This window comes from Chaetodon trifascialis, chromosome 1 (assembly GCF_039877785.1).
Source record: "Chaetodon trifascialis isolate fChaTrf1 chromosome 1, fChaTrf1.hap1, whole genome shotgun sequence".
Classification (NCBI taxonomy): Eukaryota; Metazoa; Chordata; class Actinopteri; order Chaetodontiformes; family Chaetodontidae; genus Chaetodon; species Chaetodon trifascialis.
In genome coordinates this window covers 29,552,546-29,571,253 of record NC_092056.1, presented here as the reverse complement: position 1 = coordinate 29,571,253, position 18,708 = coordinate 29,552,546, and the positions used below count along the sequence as shown (strand labels likewise).

Below are 18,708 nucleotides of genomic sequence, written 5' to 3'. Positions count from 1 at the left end.
CTGTAATAAGGTGCCCTATTGTCCTATGGCAGGGTGTACCGGGGCCACAGCCGAGCCCACCCGGCTGACTGTAATTGCATAGGTGGTTACAATTACATTAATTACATATTTCATCAACACTGTTTATCCAGCCGCACGGTAAATGAAGAAGCCAAACTTTTAACTCTGTCTTTTGTTTTTGCATTTCTTGCCCCCCCTCCCCTTCTCTTCCCTGCTTTTTTTTTTTTTTTTGTGTGGTTGTTTTATTAGGAGCGAGGGGAGGGGAGGTGCCAGAGGAGGAATTATGCTGAAAGTGTATGCCTTGCAACTTTTCCCCTCCCTGTTGGAAATGTTTATTTGAACAGTAAGCTCATGATTTGAATATTTGTAATCCATGCTTAAATTTACAGGCCAGATGAACTTTTTGGCACAGAATGGCAACCATAAGTAGGATTTTGAGAAAAGCTTTACAAAATTTTAAGCCATGTGCAAGGCTTATATAATTTAGAAGGGGGGAAATATGCACAAATAAAACAGGCTCTGTCTTATTTACTTTACACGCGCAGAAAAAAACTGCTTCATATGGCGCCTGACGTATATATGCGTTAGTTATGTCCTTCTGTCCACACTTTTAGAAAACAGAATCTAAAGCTAACAAGCAGTTGTCTATGAATACTGAAGAAATAAAATAGCTCCAGAGGCACAGGCACTTGAGTCGTTCTCCGGTGTTAGATGTAAATGAGTGTACTTCATATTGACTTTTGCTGGCGGGGATGCCACCCATATTGTAGGCTGGTTGGTGGGTGGGTCACCCCGGCGAGTGGCAGAGAGTGATAGAGAGAGAGCAGGAGAGAGAGGTCGCTGAGGCGGGCAGAAAAAAGGAAGGCTTTCTTAAATGATGCTAATCAGTCCGGAGGGGCCTGGCCCTCTCTCCCTCATCAGCCTGCTGTAATTCAGATGTGCTGAGAACCTGGAATTAAATGTGTCACTGTGAGACGTGTGTGCGTGCTCTCGTGCATGTGTGTATGTGTGCGTCAGCCTCTGTTTGCCTTGTGTCCACTTCTGCGTGTGTGTGTGTGCGCGCTCACAGGGTGTTTAGGGGTTAAGTAGAACCAAATTAGTCGATGGGAGAACTAACAGCAGCAGTAGCTTTCTGTGTGGCTACTTCTTGGTGAATGTCAAGATGATTTAGCTGCTCTTCTGCTCGCCGTCTGTCTCTGAGCACTGGCCCTCCAATCACCGCTCTGAGCTGTCTGTTTTGTGGCCCTCCGTGCAACAAATGAATATTAAATCTGCACTGGGCAACTTCACACACTGGCAAGAGGTTGCCGTCTGAAATATGAGGCTGGCGAAGCCCAGAAATCCTGCAAGGTAACATCAGTAAACTCTCTTCTTCTGCAGTGTGAGCTGCTGGTGAAGGAGGCACTGCACAGAGAACGTCTTCTTTTGCATTTATTTGTTCAGGTGCTCTCTGAATTTCATCGGTCAAATCCTAATAATTCAGCAGAGGACTCTCAGAACTTTTGCAGCTACTGTGCACAGTTTTATATGTATAATCAAAATCATGGAGCTTTAACTCGCGACACAAGATCAGTGCTGACCAGGGCTGGCCTGGAATTTTCCTGCACTAGTGCCAGAAAGACCCCAAAGTTTATACACCAAAACCATACTTTTTTGATAACTTTGAGGTACAGAAACATGTTTTTCTACAAAAGCTTTTTTTGTTTATTTCACCAAAGAAGCTAAACTAGTGTTATTTGTTTCCATACACAAGCAGCTGTACAAGAACTTAACAATAAAATAAAATAGCCTAAGATGGGCACAATGATGAATTAATTCAGGAACTATCTGATCAAGAAAGGACTGTGAACCCCAGCAAGTGTTAAATGTCAGTTTTTTTTATACTTTTTCACACGTTTCATTCTTTACTTAAAACGTATTGAGCCTCAATAACCGGCTCCAGCGTTGATGAGTGTGAGCTCACTAAGGTGTCTATGTTGTCTTTTTTGCCAGCAAAGAGTGTATGTGTGTATTCTTGCTAACATATTGTGTGTGTGTGTGTGTGTGTGTGTGTTAGGAGGGGTGTGGGGGTGCGAGTGTGTGTGTGTGTGTGTGCAGGGACGCCAGTTGGGCTAACAGCTGAATCATGGCTCAGCCGCTGCCCCTCGTAGTCCTTGGCAGTTAGCGGTGTGAAAAAGCCTTCTCTTTGAGGGCATTATATAGATTAATGTGCTGTGCCTCAGGCAGAGACACACACACCTCGCCAGGGAGGGATCCTGACCGTGCGTGTGTGTCTGAGTGTGTGTATTGTGTGCATTGGGGTGGTGTTAACAAGAGACTAGGGGAAGGTACCGTGAGTAAGCTGTGCGTGTGTGAGTGAGAGAGCGCAAAAAGGAGAGAGACAGAGAAAGAGGCTTGGGTGGCATTCAGATTTATTCTCGGTGAATTTTTGAATGATTTTTTGATATATTTTTTATGATTTTACACTTGCTTGTGGTGGAAAAGTTATTCTGTGATAATAGAAATTATGCAATAGATAACACATTTGATCATAAATAAGTAATGATGGTGTAAAGTGTAAAAGATTTTACTCGTAGCCTGGGCTTCTGGTATGTGTGTACCTGTTTATTTCGCTTTTGCAACCCAGAAATGTTGCTAAATTCACAGATATTAGAGAGCACCCTTCCATTATGCTTGATTGAACTGTATGTCTGTGGGCATTAAATGCACTGGAATACTTCAAAAATGAGGTGAAAACACTTCTTATACACCTAAATCTACATGTTTTCATGTTACTGGGTGTCTGCAGGGGAGTCGATAGCTTTCCATCAAGGTATTTTTATGTGAACCAGTGGGTTGTTTATGAGGCCTGGGTGACCTGAGAGGGCAATCGTCTGGCCCAGTGACTCACTCTCTCTTTATCTTCTCTTTCTCTCTGTCCCACACTGTCGTACCCCTCAGCTGAATCAGCTCTTAGCTTAGGGTGTAGCCGAGCTGATATACAGTATCACAACAAATACATACAAATGCCACAGCTGCTGGAAGCAAATGCAAATGGAAAAGTACAACGCTGTTCCAGCTGAAGTTAAAGCAAAAACCTTGTCGGGGTAAACAGGATCCTTTCAAGGCTTCCCTCTTTCTCTCTGTTTCTTTCACTCTCTTGGGCTTCATGATTGCTCATATTTTTTTTGTTTGCCGTTTTCTCATTTTCCTCACTTCACCCCTTTGCCGAGAAATATGGGGGAGATTTTCCTTATCAGGATTTTAGCACATTCTGTTCAAGGTTAGGCACATCTGTTGTTTTGTGTATGTGCTGGTGCGTGCGTGTGAATGTGGGTGCGTGTGACTGTAAGTTCTGAGATTATTCATGTGTGATTTTTTTTGCCTCTTTGACATGTACTGTAGCTGCATAGTCTTGGGACACATAAGTGTATACATGCACATGAATGTACATATATGTCCACATATGTTTGGGTATGCACGTGTGTGTGTACTCATATGGAGTTCTCTGTAGCCAGCGGTCTAAATAACCTACTTTTGTCTGACAACGGCATCAAGTCGTGGAGGTGCACATATGCAGAAAGCTACTTGGAAAGGCCTCCTCGTAGCTGTCAGCTTTTATTATGCGCTGAGGTGTCATGTTTGTTAGGAAGCTGAGTGCAGATGGCAGAGTGGAAGAAATGGATCACTAATTTTAACAATGATTAATGAACAGAGATGGAAAATGAATTACATCGGACTATTGGAGGCAAGGAATATTTTCTCTGAAAATGTTAACTTCGGCTGCCAGGCAGCCGGCCGTGTTGTGGGAGTATATTGAGGAGGGGTAGGGAATGTGTGTGTGTGCGTGCGTGCATGCGTGTGTGTGTGTGTATGTGCACTAAGGTGCAATTTTTCCCCCCGCATCTTTTGTAGAATCAACACTTCACTGCTCTTGCCTATTACTTTACTGTTCGCCTGCTTAAACACTGCCGGCTTTATACACATTGTTTTCCCCCCTTATGTGTATTGCACCAGTTAAGGTACACACTCTTTAATAAGGTAAACACAGGAAAGGTTAGACTGTCTTAAAATGTTAGCTATTTCCATTACTCTGCAGTGTGCTTTGATATCTGTTCATAGATGTAGCAGATTCCATCAAGTGTCAGTAGCTCTTTCTGTGTTTTACTGTGGTACAACCTGTCTCTGTCTGCCTGTGAATGCAGTATAATTACAACATCCTTTCTGAATTTTTAGGGTAAGACAGGCCCTGCACCATGTCCAGAAAATCAAACTGATTGATTTGGAGTTTTTTGATTGAGTGATGGACACCTCATCAAACCATTTCATCAACATGTTCACGCGAGTTGCAAATGACAGAGAAAATCAGTGCGTTTACCTTTCATACGTCAGTATAACAATATCATATGGCAGTATAAAAAGCAGACGTGACATTCCTCATTGCTTGTGATCTGAGAAGAGTTCCTTATAGTTTCTCCTCTCTTCCTATCACTTTCTTTCCTTATAAAAGACAACCTGTCTCTCTGTTCCCCCTCCACCCCACCCCATCATCCTGCCTGTATTTGTGTCTCTTTCAAGGTTTGTCTGGTGGGCGGTTGGTGCAACATGCTTTAATAGGTAGATGTGAACTATTTTGAATTTAATTAAGGGCCTGATGGGAAATACGTAAAGGGAGAAAACAGCAACTTCTTGCAACATTGTGTGTGTTTGTGTACATGTGTATGTGTGTGCAAGTGAGACGGAGAGAGAGAGAGATAGAGAGAGAGAGAGATAGAGAGAGAGAGAGAGAGAGATCTCAGGTTACGGCAGCATATGCTAAGCACTCAGAAAACATACACAATGCCTTTGGTGAACAAGGTAGTCGGTATGCCCTTGGGAGCCAATTTAGATTGTGACTTAAGGCAATGTCGTGGCTTTGTGTGTGAGTGTGTGTGTTCTCTGTATGTGAGTGTGAGTTTTACTCTTGACGCTCCATTGAAACAGTAGCGGTGGGTTGGTCTGGGTGGCCCCTCCTGCAGACCCTCCGCATCTGTGTTCCTCCTCCACCCCCCCACAAATCAGCCCCCCCCATTGCAGTCTGAGCCAGCTTCTCCATGCCTGGCTGCCTCTCCACATCCAGAATAGCCATGAGAGTTAGTTAAGCCCATACTTCTTCGCCAGTCATAATTTCAAGTAATAATGTACAGCATTAATGAAGGCACACAGAAAAGAGCGCCACCTACAGAAACCCAAGAGAAGAATAGCAGCATCGCTCGTACTGTGACTGCCAGGTGATCTTTGGATAGCAGAATGCAGAAACATGAAAGCATCAAACGTTCAGCATTAAAGGTGTAAATATACAAAACCATGATCTTGCAGATTACTTTTTAAACTTCAACAGATTCAGTCAAACATTTGAAATGTCACAAAAAATGAAAGGTAAATCAGACGCAGTTTAATCAGCTGCATAGAAATGAATAAATTAGCTTCTTCAACAAAGAACAAAGCTATCTAACGCTTTTTCGCTTTTCCACCTTAATCAAGCATAAAACTTTTTGCAGGGTTTAGTAAATATATCCTCCATAATGTCATAAATCATGACTCATATCAAAAGCCAAAGCCAGCTGCTGTTAAGTTTCAGATTATGTCTCTGTGAGGCTTCAGCTCAAACGCCACTCACTGAGTTCCATGCTACTTTAAAGGGGAGTGGCAGTCTTTTACTTCACATACTTTGTGTTGGCTTGATTATTTTTCTGGTGTTAAGCAGCTGGGCTTCAAGACTGGATCAGATAACATCCTCTGCTGTGCTGCGTAGGCTCCTCTCACAGTTTTCTGCTTATGAGAACAAAGCTTTCTGTTTTTGTTTTTTTTTAACGCTGTATTTTAACTCTCAAATTATGAACCTTGCGCATCTTAGAATGCGTCCCAGTACGATTGTCTCGTCTTGAACTGAATATTACGGTGTCAAATTAAAAAGTAATAATAAGAAGAAAATGAAAAAGTAAAAGACTGATACACACAAGTGATTAAAGTTCATATATTTGTTAGATTACTCCGGGATGTGTAAGTGACATCACGTCCTCACAGGAAGTCCTGAGGAAAAATAAAGATGTGGGGGGTTTTCAGCGGAGGGGATCGGCACACAATGTTTTAATGGGTATTTCTCTTCTGTCAGTGTGGCAAACTTGTCAAGCTTCAAATATGGGTGACTGTGAATTTCCTGGTGTGTGTGCTTTGTTTACAGGCTCTTGTCGTCCCACCTTCTGTGGAGCTGTCGGCACTCTTCCTGACATCCGGCGTTCGTTGGAGCGGTGGCAGTCACACAGGTACGATCACACTGATTGATCACGGGAAAGGGGAGGATATTAAAGGTGTCTGTCACACTTACACACCCGTGCATGCATCTTTTGTTTTCATTGAAATCTTTGTTTATCCGGGGGAAAGTCAATTGAGCATGCACTTGTTCAGCAGTGCCATGCTTCTCAGTCACGCTGCTGAAACATTCATATCTGGGAGCTGCCCAGCAGCATCTGTTGGTGGGTCAGTGGCTCACACTGAGTTCCACAAAGTTAAAGTTAGTTATCATTACAATCATCACCTGAGTCTCTTCAGTCTGCGAAGAAATAGCATGACTTTACACTTTCAAACTGTGTGCAGTGCATTCTTCAGAATCCAATTTTGTGCGCAGGTGATACGCTGGTCCTTCCCATTAACGTCTGTGTAGAGCTGATCCATAGTCACATGACCTTCATCTTAAATAAAATAAACATATTGCTTATATTTGGTTATGTGAAGGCAAGAAAACTATTAAGTTGTATGTGACATAAATGAAATTCGGTATGACCGTTACCTTACATACTTTCAAACATGAACTGCTGACTTTTGGTTTCACACGGGACATGGACGCCTGTCTCGGACTTTCTTGCTCTTTGTAGTACGTCACCTGCGTGTTCTTCATCAGCTCTCCACAGAAGTTAATGGCAAGGATCGACGAATCACCTGCAAGCAAAACTGGACTGTGCTGTAAGCACTCCGTTCTATTTGAATGTGTAAAGTCATGTTATTTGTATGCAGATTGAAGAGAGTGGGCTCAATAAATTAATGGACGTCCTTCTGAGAGGAAACTCCTCGGGCTTACATCACACAGTGCATGAATGCATACACACTGAATGGAAATATGACACATTGATTGTATGGAAGATTGGGTGGATGTTGGGCGAATGCATGTCCCCACATTGACCTGAACATTGCAAGTTGGCATGACCTATTGTTGTTTAAGTGAACATACTATGTGTCATCAATCTTGCACTAGTCTTCATGCATCTCAGTTCTGCCATGCTATAACATACTGTCAGTATACGTTAAAGATGCCATTCTGTGCTTTCACATATTTTCACAAGAAACATCATGTAGGACAACACTGCATAATGAACACTCTGAGATGGAAATATGTTTATCCTGAGGTTTAGGCCACAGACTGTATATTTACACCTGTGGAAGCAATAAGACCTGCAGATTACGTCACTGACACCTGAATAGACACATCTGACTCGTGTCACTGGTCCTAGTGCTCGTTAGTGTTGGGGTCTTAAACATTTTTATTGGATTCAATGTGAATTCTTCTGAATCCCATATTGAAACTAAAAAAAGTAAAACTCAAAAATTCATTTCAGACCTATGATCACTTTATGGCAGCTGAAAAGGCAACACTACAGATTTCACTGGCAGCCTAATTAATGTTCATAACCTGTAGCTACAACCTGAAAATGAGATGAGCAGCAGAAGATATGAAATGTTGATTAAATGTATCTGACACATTGAAGCAACAGCTGTAGCCTGCTTACTTTTACCATCTTATTTTTATGAGCTGCTCGCTTCAAATACTGGATGTCCAGATGCAGAACTGTTGAGAGCATTAACTTAAAATATCAATTTGTCATTCATTCAGGATTGACGGGGAAATTCATCTGAAGTTGGCATGATGATATCAGCTAGATTATTTCTCTAAAACATTTGTTATTTTAAATGCAAAAGCTATGGCTTTCAGAGTAAATCTGTGGGTTTACCCATGAAAAATGATCGACAGAAACATGAATATTTGTGAAATGTACTTGTCTAACAGAACAAAAACGTCTTTTTAACACCTCGTTCCTTCATAGAATCCCAGGCCAGGAAATATCACAGCTGTGTGGTCCAAGCACTAACGTCTAGTTCTCTTTTTCTACAAGTCTAAAATATGGAAAATGCAAAGTGGAAATAGGCTAACTGTTTTCCCCTGCTCCCAGTCACTGTGCTAAGCTAGGCTGCTTGTGTCTTTGACGAAGCTCTTCACTGAACACACACAGACAAGAATGAGATCAGTCTGATCGCCTCCGTTCCAGTTAAGACAATGAGCAAGAGTACGTCACAAAACATCTGAGTATTAATTTAAAAATGCATTTTTAAAAACATTAGAAAAAAGGTGGTATTTTAAAATAGAAGTATCTATTTGTGTGTGTGTGTGTGTGTGTGTGTGTGTGTGTGTGTGTGTGTGTGTAATACTGTTAAATACAGACACACAGGGACATAAATATATTAAGCTCATGTGACTTTTAAGAAATTGTGTAACAAGTACCAAGAGTACCAAGAAAAATATAAATATATATTGATTATTAAATGTAGTCTAGCAGGACATACTCTAAGTTTCCCTCTACTTTAAATTTCCTGTGGCAGCTGAACACTCAGATCTTGCAGAAAGAGATACTGTCCCCCTTCAATTTTCATTGTTTTTGGAGAATTATTCTATTTATTGCCAAAAAAAAGTGAACATGCATGCATAGGCTTCTTGTTGTGTCGCTACTCACCTAAGGTATTAACATGCAAGCTGGACAGAGCTATGGAACATAAAATAAATATGGTGCCAGTCGCTTCATGTGCAGTAATGCCCCGCACCACCACCACACACCCACACACACACACACACACACACACACACACACACACACACACACACACACACACACACACACACACACACACACACACTCTGCCTGTCAAAAAGCCACGACGCCGTCAATTCCTCTCTATGTAGCTCAAGGAGACAATTAGCAAACAGAGGTGACGTGGTAAACAGGTGCAAGCCATTATTCCTGGAGCTGGAGGAGCGTGGCCACCACATCTCTCATGCTGATGGGCTGTTATAGTGTGTGTACTGTATGTGCATCTCAGTGGGTGTCAGTGAGTGATGGGAGATCATATGACAAGTATAAGTGAGGGATATGTCTGCTTTGTGGGGTTAGGATGCTTCATCCTGCCTGGCTGTCTGTAATCAGCGCATCATCATCATCTTTGCTATTGTTGTCGCCGTTGTTTCTCTCTCGTTCTTTGGTACCTCGCTTTCATCTCTGCTCCGCTTAAATCTATACACGTCTCTCCGACACCACTCGTCTTCCTTTCTTGCTCTTTCCAATAACTACTCTTACCACTCTCACTTCTCCATGTTATTTTAATTGGTAAAAGACCATCATCCTGAGAGTTGGCTCCCTGAGAAACAGTGAAAGAGATGAGGGGGTCAAGCGGGTTTGTAAAAATTGATTGCTTCAAAAGTGCTAATCAATGGAAACCTTTTCTCTTGAAGCTGGAAAATTCATGTTGTTACATGTATTATAAGATTCAGAGCAGCAGGGATTAAACATATATGGCAGCTGTCCTCTTCTGGGTGAGCTGACACAGCGGCCTGTCTGAATTATGGCCCTGCTTTCACATATGCCTAAAGTGAAAAATGAAGACATTTAACTGCAAATGTAACATTCAGATGATATCAGTTTTGATCATAACAGATTTCACACTCCACACAAAGATATTTTGTCTTCATACCTTAATAAAAATAATGCGATTCTACATTTCTCCAGTCAAACTGTGCCGTGGTAATGGTCTGTTGTTTTGAAACACATTTTGCCGGCTGTAGTTTTATTAATCAAATATAGCATGGGTGAGTCATGTCGTTTTGGCTTGTGTCATATCGGAGGTATGTGCCACAGATTTCCCTCATATTGGAAGCAGAGCTAACACATGCTCCCCTTGGTGCATTCTCACACCATTTCTCACACAAAGCACTCACACACAAACTTGCAAAAGCATACACACACACAGATGACTTATATAGAAAGAGATTCATAAACAGACATGCTCACGCATACTGTACACACGGACGAGCGTTTGCAGACACAAACACGAGCAAACCTGCTGCTGGAAAAAGGGAAACGGCAACTCCCTCTGATGAATGCGCGTGTGTAGCATGGTCGAAAGTAAAACTCATATATTTACTGAAGCACTATACTTTAGTAGAAGTTTAAGGTACTTGTACTTTACTTGAATATTCCCATTCGATGCCACTTTGTACTTCTGTTCAACTACACATCATAGGTAAATATTCTACTCTTTACTTCACTACATTTATTTGACAGACACAGATAGAAGTTAGTTTGCATGTTAAGATTTTCCAAAACGCAGTCAGTTTACAGAATATGATGCAGGGGTCATTGTGCTGAATAATTTCTGCTTTGGATACTTCAAGGAGGCCTAGGTGTTTTTTTTTAATATCTACTTTGGCTTAAGTAAAATTTGGAATGTACTTTTACTTGTGACAGATTATTTTTATATTGAATTTTTGCTGCTTTTACTGAGGTAAAAGACCTGAATACTTTCCACCTCTGACCTTTACAAAAAAAAAGGTAATTTCCTAAACTTTAAGGTACATGTAAAAAAAGTTTGTGGTTAAAATCTTGACTTGAACCAAACCAAAGAAGAGATGTTTGGACACTGTTGACACAATGACATTCCCAGATAACATCAGATTATGTTTAGATATTTTTTGTGCATTCCAGGAACGAACAAATCTAACACACTGCAAACAGCAGCCCCAGCTTTTCATTATTTGTTGTGATTTCATACATGAACCTTTTCCCTTCCTGCGTCTACAGCCGTGTGAGTGTTGGTAGGTACTGATTTTTGCAGATTGATTTGTGTTTCTAATGACAGCTTTTACTTAAACTCTACTCGTCTTCTGCGTTTGTTGAGGTCATGGATAGTGGAGAAAAGGGTGTCCCATTCACTTTGACTAAAACTGATTTCTTCTTTGTTAAACTTTGAACCATTTTGTTAACCTGACATTGAAATATCAACATGTCTCACAAACTACAAAATGTCACCTGCACTCCATTTTAGGGTGTTTTTTTTTTTTTTTTTTCCTGCCTATGAAGAGATAAAAACAACAACAAAAGGTGCAGGGGTGGTGGGTGGAGAGGGGTCAATGTTCCCACAGTTTCCTCTTCAGTGTTGTTGGGTTAAGATTGTCGCTGCTGTGTGGTACTCTACCCCGCTGGTATAAATAAGACATGATTGGCATCGCAGCAGAGGAAAAACTCTCTCTCACACACTCTCTCTCTCTCTTTATCTCTGTCTCTCTCTCTGACAGCCTTCATTTGCTGGAGGAGTGGCAGACTTGGTGGGAGTTAATGATTATAATTATTTCGCTTTTTTTATTTCTTTTTTTTTTTACATTGTGGGATAATTATTTAAGAGGTTCGTGTAGTCATTGTTGTAATCAGTAAAGAGAGATTACAGAAAATCCGCATGCCAACAGATGGCACTTCGCTGTTGTTGTTGCTTCATATTAAACCCAGTGCAGCACGCTCAGTAGCAGGCAGGCAAGAGTGAGGGGACAATCAGAAAGGGCCAAATTATAAAACAATTTGTCCTTCATCATAAATCAATTTATCATATCACTCCATCCCAGAGAAGACAAGGAATCAAAAGTAGTTTGCGTTGTGTGTGTGTTCAATCCCAAACCAGCTATCCAACTAACACACTCATCTTCCCAAAGTAGTGGGGTTTTTGGGAATGGTTGGAGTTGGTGGTGGATTTACAATAAAGCCCTTCAACACAACACACGAGCAGAGAGCCTCAACCCCATGACTTTATCTATTAACACCACAGTTCGCTGCCCTGATCGTTCACACGCAACCTAATTCACAAAGAAGGTCAGCCTGTGTTAGCTTTGCCCCTCTGGGACGCCGGCTGCTTTAACCACCTCCTGGAATGTGAGCTGGTGTCACTTTCACTTTAGCCCACATTAGCATATTATTTCTGTTTTTCAATTTTGTTTCTATTCATGTATTTCTATGTATTTCTTGGCTGGTGAGAAAGAAAGAGATAAATACAAAGTGAGAGGAGGGCACTTGCTATCCAGTGTCGGGGAGCAGGAGGAGCACCAAGGCCGCTGGCCTACATTCCTGACTAATTGTATAATTGGAAAAGCTCTCCAAATGAGCAAGCAAGCCCCCCCCTCAAACCCCCCTCACCAACCACCTCACCCCTACTCACTTAACACCCCCCCCACCCCCCACCCACACACGCACGGCCTTCAAAGCAAATCACAAAAGAGCATTTTGGGAATAATAATAATTTCAAAAAGCGTCCATTATTAATCCCACACACTAGCATCCCTGGCAGCAGTAGCTAGGCTGGTTAGCACCAGCAACCACCCAACACACACACACACACACACACACACACACACACACACACACACACACACACACACACACACACACACACACACACACACACACACACACACACACATTAGACAGTGCTTATCTATCTGCTGGTGTTTTACTGGTGTTAAATAAAGTTAAAAGGTGGGTAAGCATGGTGTCCAATGGGAAAATTTGTTCATTCAAATTCAAACTTTATTTCTTAAAATATTCTATCCCAATGAGAGATAAAAGCTTTATACAAAAAGTCTCTTTTTTATATATATATAATAACTCATAATAAGACAACTTTTTTTCCACAGGCTCTAAAGTAGACTCTCCAACATAAACTGGATTTCATGTTTAAAAGCAGTGAACTTCACAAATCTTGTTGGAAAGGTAAAAAAAAAAAAAAAAAAAAACCTCCTCTACACTTTCTTTTCATAGATAATATTATGCCCAATATAGGATGACCTACCTGTGTGCTGTGTTAGTGCTCCTGTTTTACTGTTAGTACTGGAGCTCATGGTCAAATTGGATTTCCTGATTTATGGCCCCTGCCATGCGCCGTTCATTTCCATGGCTACTGAAGGAGGGGGCGAAGGGGGGATGATTTCTGAGGTCGACAGTGGTGTCTAACGGGATTGCAGGGTGCCGTTAAAACGAAGCCGTTAATTAATGCTATTGATCAGCAAAAAAATAGAGGCAAATGTGATTTGCATACAGCCGGAGTGATCAATGCATTAACCGATTTTTTTTCTCCCCTCTCTGAAATCTGATTTCCTGAGTTTTCAAAGTGAAAGAGAGAGAGTTCAGACTAATGTGGATCGATTGGGCCTCTCTCAGACAAGAATACAAAGCATTTTATTAGCCGGTGAAGGGTGAAACATACCAGGAGAGACGACGCAGTTTGAAGTTGGGTTATGTATTTATGTCTCATTTCAACAAGAAGACAGAGACTGCCATTGTCTGCCTTTACATACAATGTAACCCCCCCAAACACACACGTGCACACACACATCTCGCCCAGAAAACGTGGTAATAAGGTGATATTTCTGCAGGGCCAAACAAAATCTGTTTTCTAAAAGGCAACAATGTAAAAAGAAAAAAAAAAAAAAAAAAACAACATCGCTGACAGGAACAACAGGGGCATGAAAAAACAAAAACACAAGAGGTGTTAAAAAAGCAATATGTTGTTTTTTTTCCTCCTTTCTCTCCCTCTCTGTCAAGAGCAGCTTATTATAGCGTATTGATTTATAAAGCTTTAAATGTGATCCTTCATGTCCAAGTCAAGGGCAGGGAGTGAAAGAGAAAGAGAGAGAAGAGAGGGAGGGAGAGGGAAAGAAGGGGAGAGGGAGAAAGAAAGAAAGACAGAAAGAAAGACGAAGGCAAAGGGAAAAAGGCGTCTGGAGACGGATAGAGATAGAAAGAGAGCGTCCACGACATGGGGAAGTGACAGCAAGGCATTTTCAGAGCTGCTCTGGAACACAAAAGGGTAATTGTTTTAGCCCAGATGTTGCTTTCGCACAACAAGCAGGATACAATGTTCCTACTGAGCTGATGAGCCCAATCAGTGAAATGATTAAAAATTGATTTTGTCCCTGTAATTACAGTATGTAAACTACTTAGCCGGGATTGCAAAGGAAGTGATTTTCTAATTACGTATATACTCTGGTGTCTAATGATTGGTTTTTTGAAGTAATGAAGAGAGGGTCCTAACGACTCCACTGTGTTCTGTTGTTGAAGGGAGAAGGCTGGAGAAGGGGAGTATGGGGGGTGGGTGGAGGGTGGGGAGCATCGTTAGGGCAAGACAGCAGGCTTGGATACAAAAGGGGGATGAAAATTGAATTTTTGCCAGCCAGTGCTAGCACGCTAACACGGGGGCCCTGTGTTCGTTTGCATGGGATCTGGAAGCTAAATGGAGGCTGTGACTTCTCATGGGGGTCGCCAGGCCCGGCAATCTGGACTCTGCAATTATAACCTCAGGGGGGTTAGGGATTCAGGAGATCACACATGCATAGGAGAATTAACACTTGTGCTGGACACAAGCACACAGCAGGAAGCATATAGCTAGGCCCTTCTGCTCTGTGTATATATTTCACCAATCTTCACTCAGACAAACATGGAACTTTGATAGAAACTGACTCTTTAGGATTAGAGCCCCCTAAATCTTACACACTGGTCCTTGAAGTACTAAACTGAGCCCTTGTTCATAAGCGAGTGGACCTCAAGATTTTTTTATTTTTGTCTGTGTGTGTGTGTGTGTGTGTGTGTGTGTGTGTGTGTGTGTGTGTGTGTGTGTGTGTGTGTGTGCGTGTGTGTGTGTCAACTTCAGTTTCCAAGGCCAAGACAGAACTACACTAACTCTGTTAGGTATGCTGACTTTTAGCCTCCAAGCAGGTGCAATACTAAATAGGAAAGAGCTTTCTGTTTTACCAAATGCCACAATGTGGTTTAAAGGTGCATTACGCAGAAATTGTAGGTTACTTCTTGTACACAAAAAGTTTTTGCCGCTCTGGCTGCCATTGTCGTAGCTTCCCCATGGATACAGGCTGCTTATGGTCTGGCACCTGGTCTCTACCTTTTTACAAAGTCCTGACGTAACCTGTGTGCTGTTTTTGGTGGGGGGCTACATACCCACTGCCCAAAGGCTGCAGCCCAGAAATGTCCTGACAGCAGCAAAAAGAGAAGGAAATAAGAAAATCCAGACGTAGTGCAGAGTCTCTGCTGATAAATACATCACCACACACTTCTAGTGGGTCATAACTCAGGGTGCCATGACGATTGAAAGGGATTTCTTTATGTCACTCTTTAGGAAAGTCTTGCGTAGTATACCTTTAACCTTTCCTTTAAGGTGGTTGAACAGAGAGTAATTGACATAAAAAAACCTCTTAATTATCTGCCCAAACAGTGGTGGCATCAAGTTGAATCCTCACTCACCTCACACTGCTTTCTGTGTAACATTAAAGTGACAACAGTTGGTCATTTTTTAGGAGTGCATTCACAACAGAACAGTCAAACTTTCTATTTTTTCCAACCATGTTTGTGGCTCTAAATCTTGTTCAGTATCACTGAATTGAATTCTGAGTTTTTGATGATAAAATCTGAGAAACCAGGGCCCTGTTTCCTGATAATAATCGATCTTAGCATTGTCTAAGAGTGTTTCTACAAATGCTCTCTTAAATTTCTTGATACAGTACATTTCCCCAGACAGTGCTTAGGAATGAGTGCATGTGCATGCCATCGAGAGCTTCTTAACATCGTCTGTTCATGGTGCTAAAGATGATACTGAATACACTATAAAGTAACTTTGCATATGTAAGTGTGAGCCGTGCTATATCTTAAAAATGCATACATCACAAAGTGTAGGTGCTGTAAATGACACGGAAAATGATTTATACTCACAATTGTACAGTATGAAGACAAAGCTCTTTGTGCAGTAAGCAGTTTACAACTTTCAGCTTGCTGCCCTGAGTGGAACTAAATCAAAGAAAGTCAACTTGGACTAATTTAGCTGCAGCTCCATGCAGACGTCACTCTTAAGCTCATCTCAAACCTAAAATGAAGCAGTGGCACATCCTGTAGGTTTCCTGAATATGCAGCTCACATTGTGAACGTCACTCTTTCATCATTTCTGTATCAGGCTTGAAAAGAGCAGATACAGACCTGAACATCAGGAAAGTGACTTTTCAACCAGAAGGTGAGAAGAGGAGGAGGATGACAAAAATTGTACAAATGAATTGCTGAGTTAACATGTGTGTCCATTTTCTCATTTAAACGTTTTCACAATCACTTTAACAAAAAACTCCAGCGTTCATGATAAAAGTGTAGTATTAGAAGTGAACTGAAACAATGAAAGCTTTTGCCTCTTCTTTCAGGTGCTGGAGCTTAAGATGCTCTGAGCCTCCTCAGAGTGGATACGATCATTTCTTAGAGTGTCTTCAGTTGCAATGCTTTTGGGAAAAAGTCCTTGAGCTTAAGAAGTTTCATAAGATGGATTTTACGATCATCTTTGCCTTAAGATCCCTTTGGGAAACACAGCCCAGGATAATAACTGAAATCAAGATTTCAAGAACAGAAACCATTTTAATTAGGGTAAGTCATTTTCAGGCTGGTGCACAGAAAGTGGGTGGTTGTTAAATCCACTCATTTCTACAGGAAAACATCTCTTTCTCTTGTTTCTCCACTGTTCGCCTCTATTTTCTTATCAACCACAACTTGATGAGGCACCAACGAATCAACCTTTGACTTGGGCTGTAAATAAGAATCAACCATGGAATCCGGTTTGCAGTGGTATTGCGGCGAGGCATGGAGACAACCAAGGAGTCACTCTATCAGACAGGGAATATAGAGATAAACTTACAGGGTCGCAGAGCACATAAAGAGCACATAAATCATATCGCACAGAATGAGTCACTGCCTCAACCATGGCTGCACTCTCCCTTCTTCTCTGCTCTTAACATATCTAACAAAGCTGGATGTATTTTCTCATCCTTATCATCTGTTCAATATTTAATTATGACTTTGTTCATTTATGTTTTTAAAGAATTTTTCTGGGGAAATAAAAGGACCTGAGTTAAGCCTCTGATTACTGGGAAGGGAGAGATCTGTGGTTTTTAGTTCCTTGGGAACATTAATAAGTGACAGAAAGCTAGATTAAGAAAGCTGGGATGCGGCTAGAAAGAAGAACGACAAAGCTTTGAAATGCTGCCAGTATCACCAACTGCACTCTTCTGACACAGCTGATTGTAAGAGAAGCCGATAGCGCAGACGGCGTAGGCCTTTAATAATTCATTTAGTTAGGCTATGATCTATCATTTTGTACCTTTTGACATGCGATATTGAAATTTAATATTGCATCAATACAAATGATATATTGCCAGTCGTCAGAAGAAAGGATGTGGATTACAAAAAGATCTCTGCAAATGTCTTTTTACTCCTTTCTCTCTTTCCTCTCCAAAGCTTCATTGTACTCTAGTAGAAAGGCATGAGTGAAACATCTGTCCCCCCTCTTTACTCCCGGCTTTGATATGTGTGTTTAAAAAAATGACAACTTAAAATGCTCAGGGAGAAAGTCTCCTGCTCAAACCAGAGTCAAGAGAGGCTCAGAAAGAAAAAAAAAAAGTGGGGGGCGGGGGGGGGATGAGAAGCAGACGGAACATGACAGCAGTGGCTGAGGGAGACGTCACACGTTGTCAAGGTCTTTGACATAACTCTTTAGTGCGGTGAAATCCCACAGGCGATATTCAGGCTGCGAGCGGAGCGTTAGGTGCTGGGAACCAAAGGCTGCTGTTGTGGTGTCAGTCTAGCCTGACTCCCAGACTGCTTCATGTGCGCAGTCTGCTCACTGAGATAGGGATGCATCGATAGCAGCACTGGCTGATGTCAGTCTGAAGTAGATTATACGTGTCAGAGGATTTCCTCTCCACTAAATGCTGCTACCAAGGGAGACACGGCAAAAAAAAAAAAGAAGAGGACATTTTCTACTTTTTGACATAAAGATGATAAAGAAATTGAGATTTCCATCATTTTCCAGTGAAAACACACTAATAAAAGAGGCTAATGTCATTGTTGCTCTCGACCAGTCATCACACTGGGTGCAGCATTTGTACACAGTCAGTACTTACTGCACTGTTTGTTTGTGAAAAAACAATATTGATAAAGTGATGGACAACACCTATATAGTTAAGAAACATATTTAATTAAAAAATTGAAATGTTCTTTTTACACTGTTTCTGGAAAGAAATGTCACTTCTAAATATTTTGAAGGTACATTTTCAATGCTTTGGGAGCTTTAAATTACACAGCCTGCATGGCTAGACACCATGACCAGCAAGTTTAATCTCTGGTGTCTTTACATCTGTCAGCACAAACTGAAGTCTTATGGAGTAATCTTGCTGTGCTGGTTTGTGTTTGAATGCATCTATTAGGTAAAAAACAAAACAAAACAAAACAAAACAAAAGAACTGAAGTTGCGCGTGTATGAGAGCTCCACGAAACTGCTGCCGACATGCTTGGTGTGAACGTATCCTAACACCGCTTCATCACCATCCACTGACTGCCCATGTCACACTGTTGTAAAAAAATATGGCTTGTGATGGGCTTGATGATTACAGATGACGGTGTTGATGATGATAGTGATGCTGTCAGTGGCAATAATGATTACAACAATATAGAAGGTTGTCATTACAGCGATGCTTGGAATCATTCTTCACCCGTGAATTATTGCATATTC

The 18,708-nt window shown here is 41.4% G+C and overlaps 1 protein-coding gene across 8 annotated transcripts in view; it reads left to right on the top strand.

Annotated features, from left to right (window-relative positions):
• znf536 (zinc finger protein 536) overlaps window positions 1-18,708 on the top strand; it is a 223,851-nt gene that overhangs the window by 19,603 nt on the left and 185,540 nt on the right. For all 8 annotated transcript variants that reach the window (XM_070964539.1, XM_070964512.1, XM_070964521.1 and 5 more), the window contains exon 2: window positions 6,203-6,284. The gene's annotated coding sequence lies outside the window, so the exon portion shown is untranslated. The remainder of the gene's footprint in view (window positions 1-6,202; window positions 6,285-18,708) is intronic.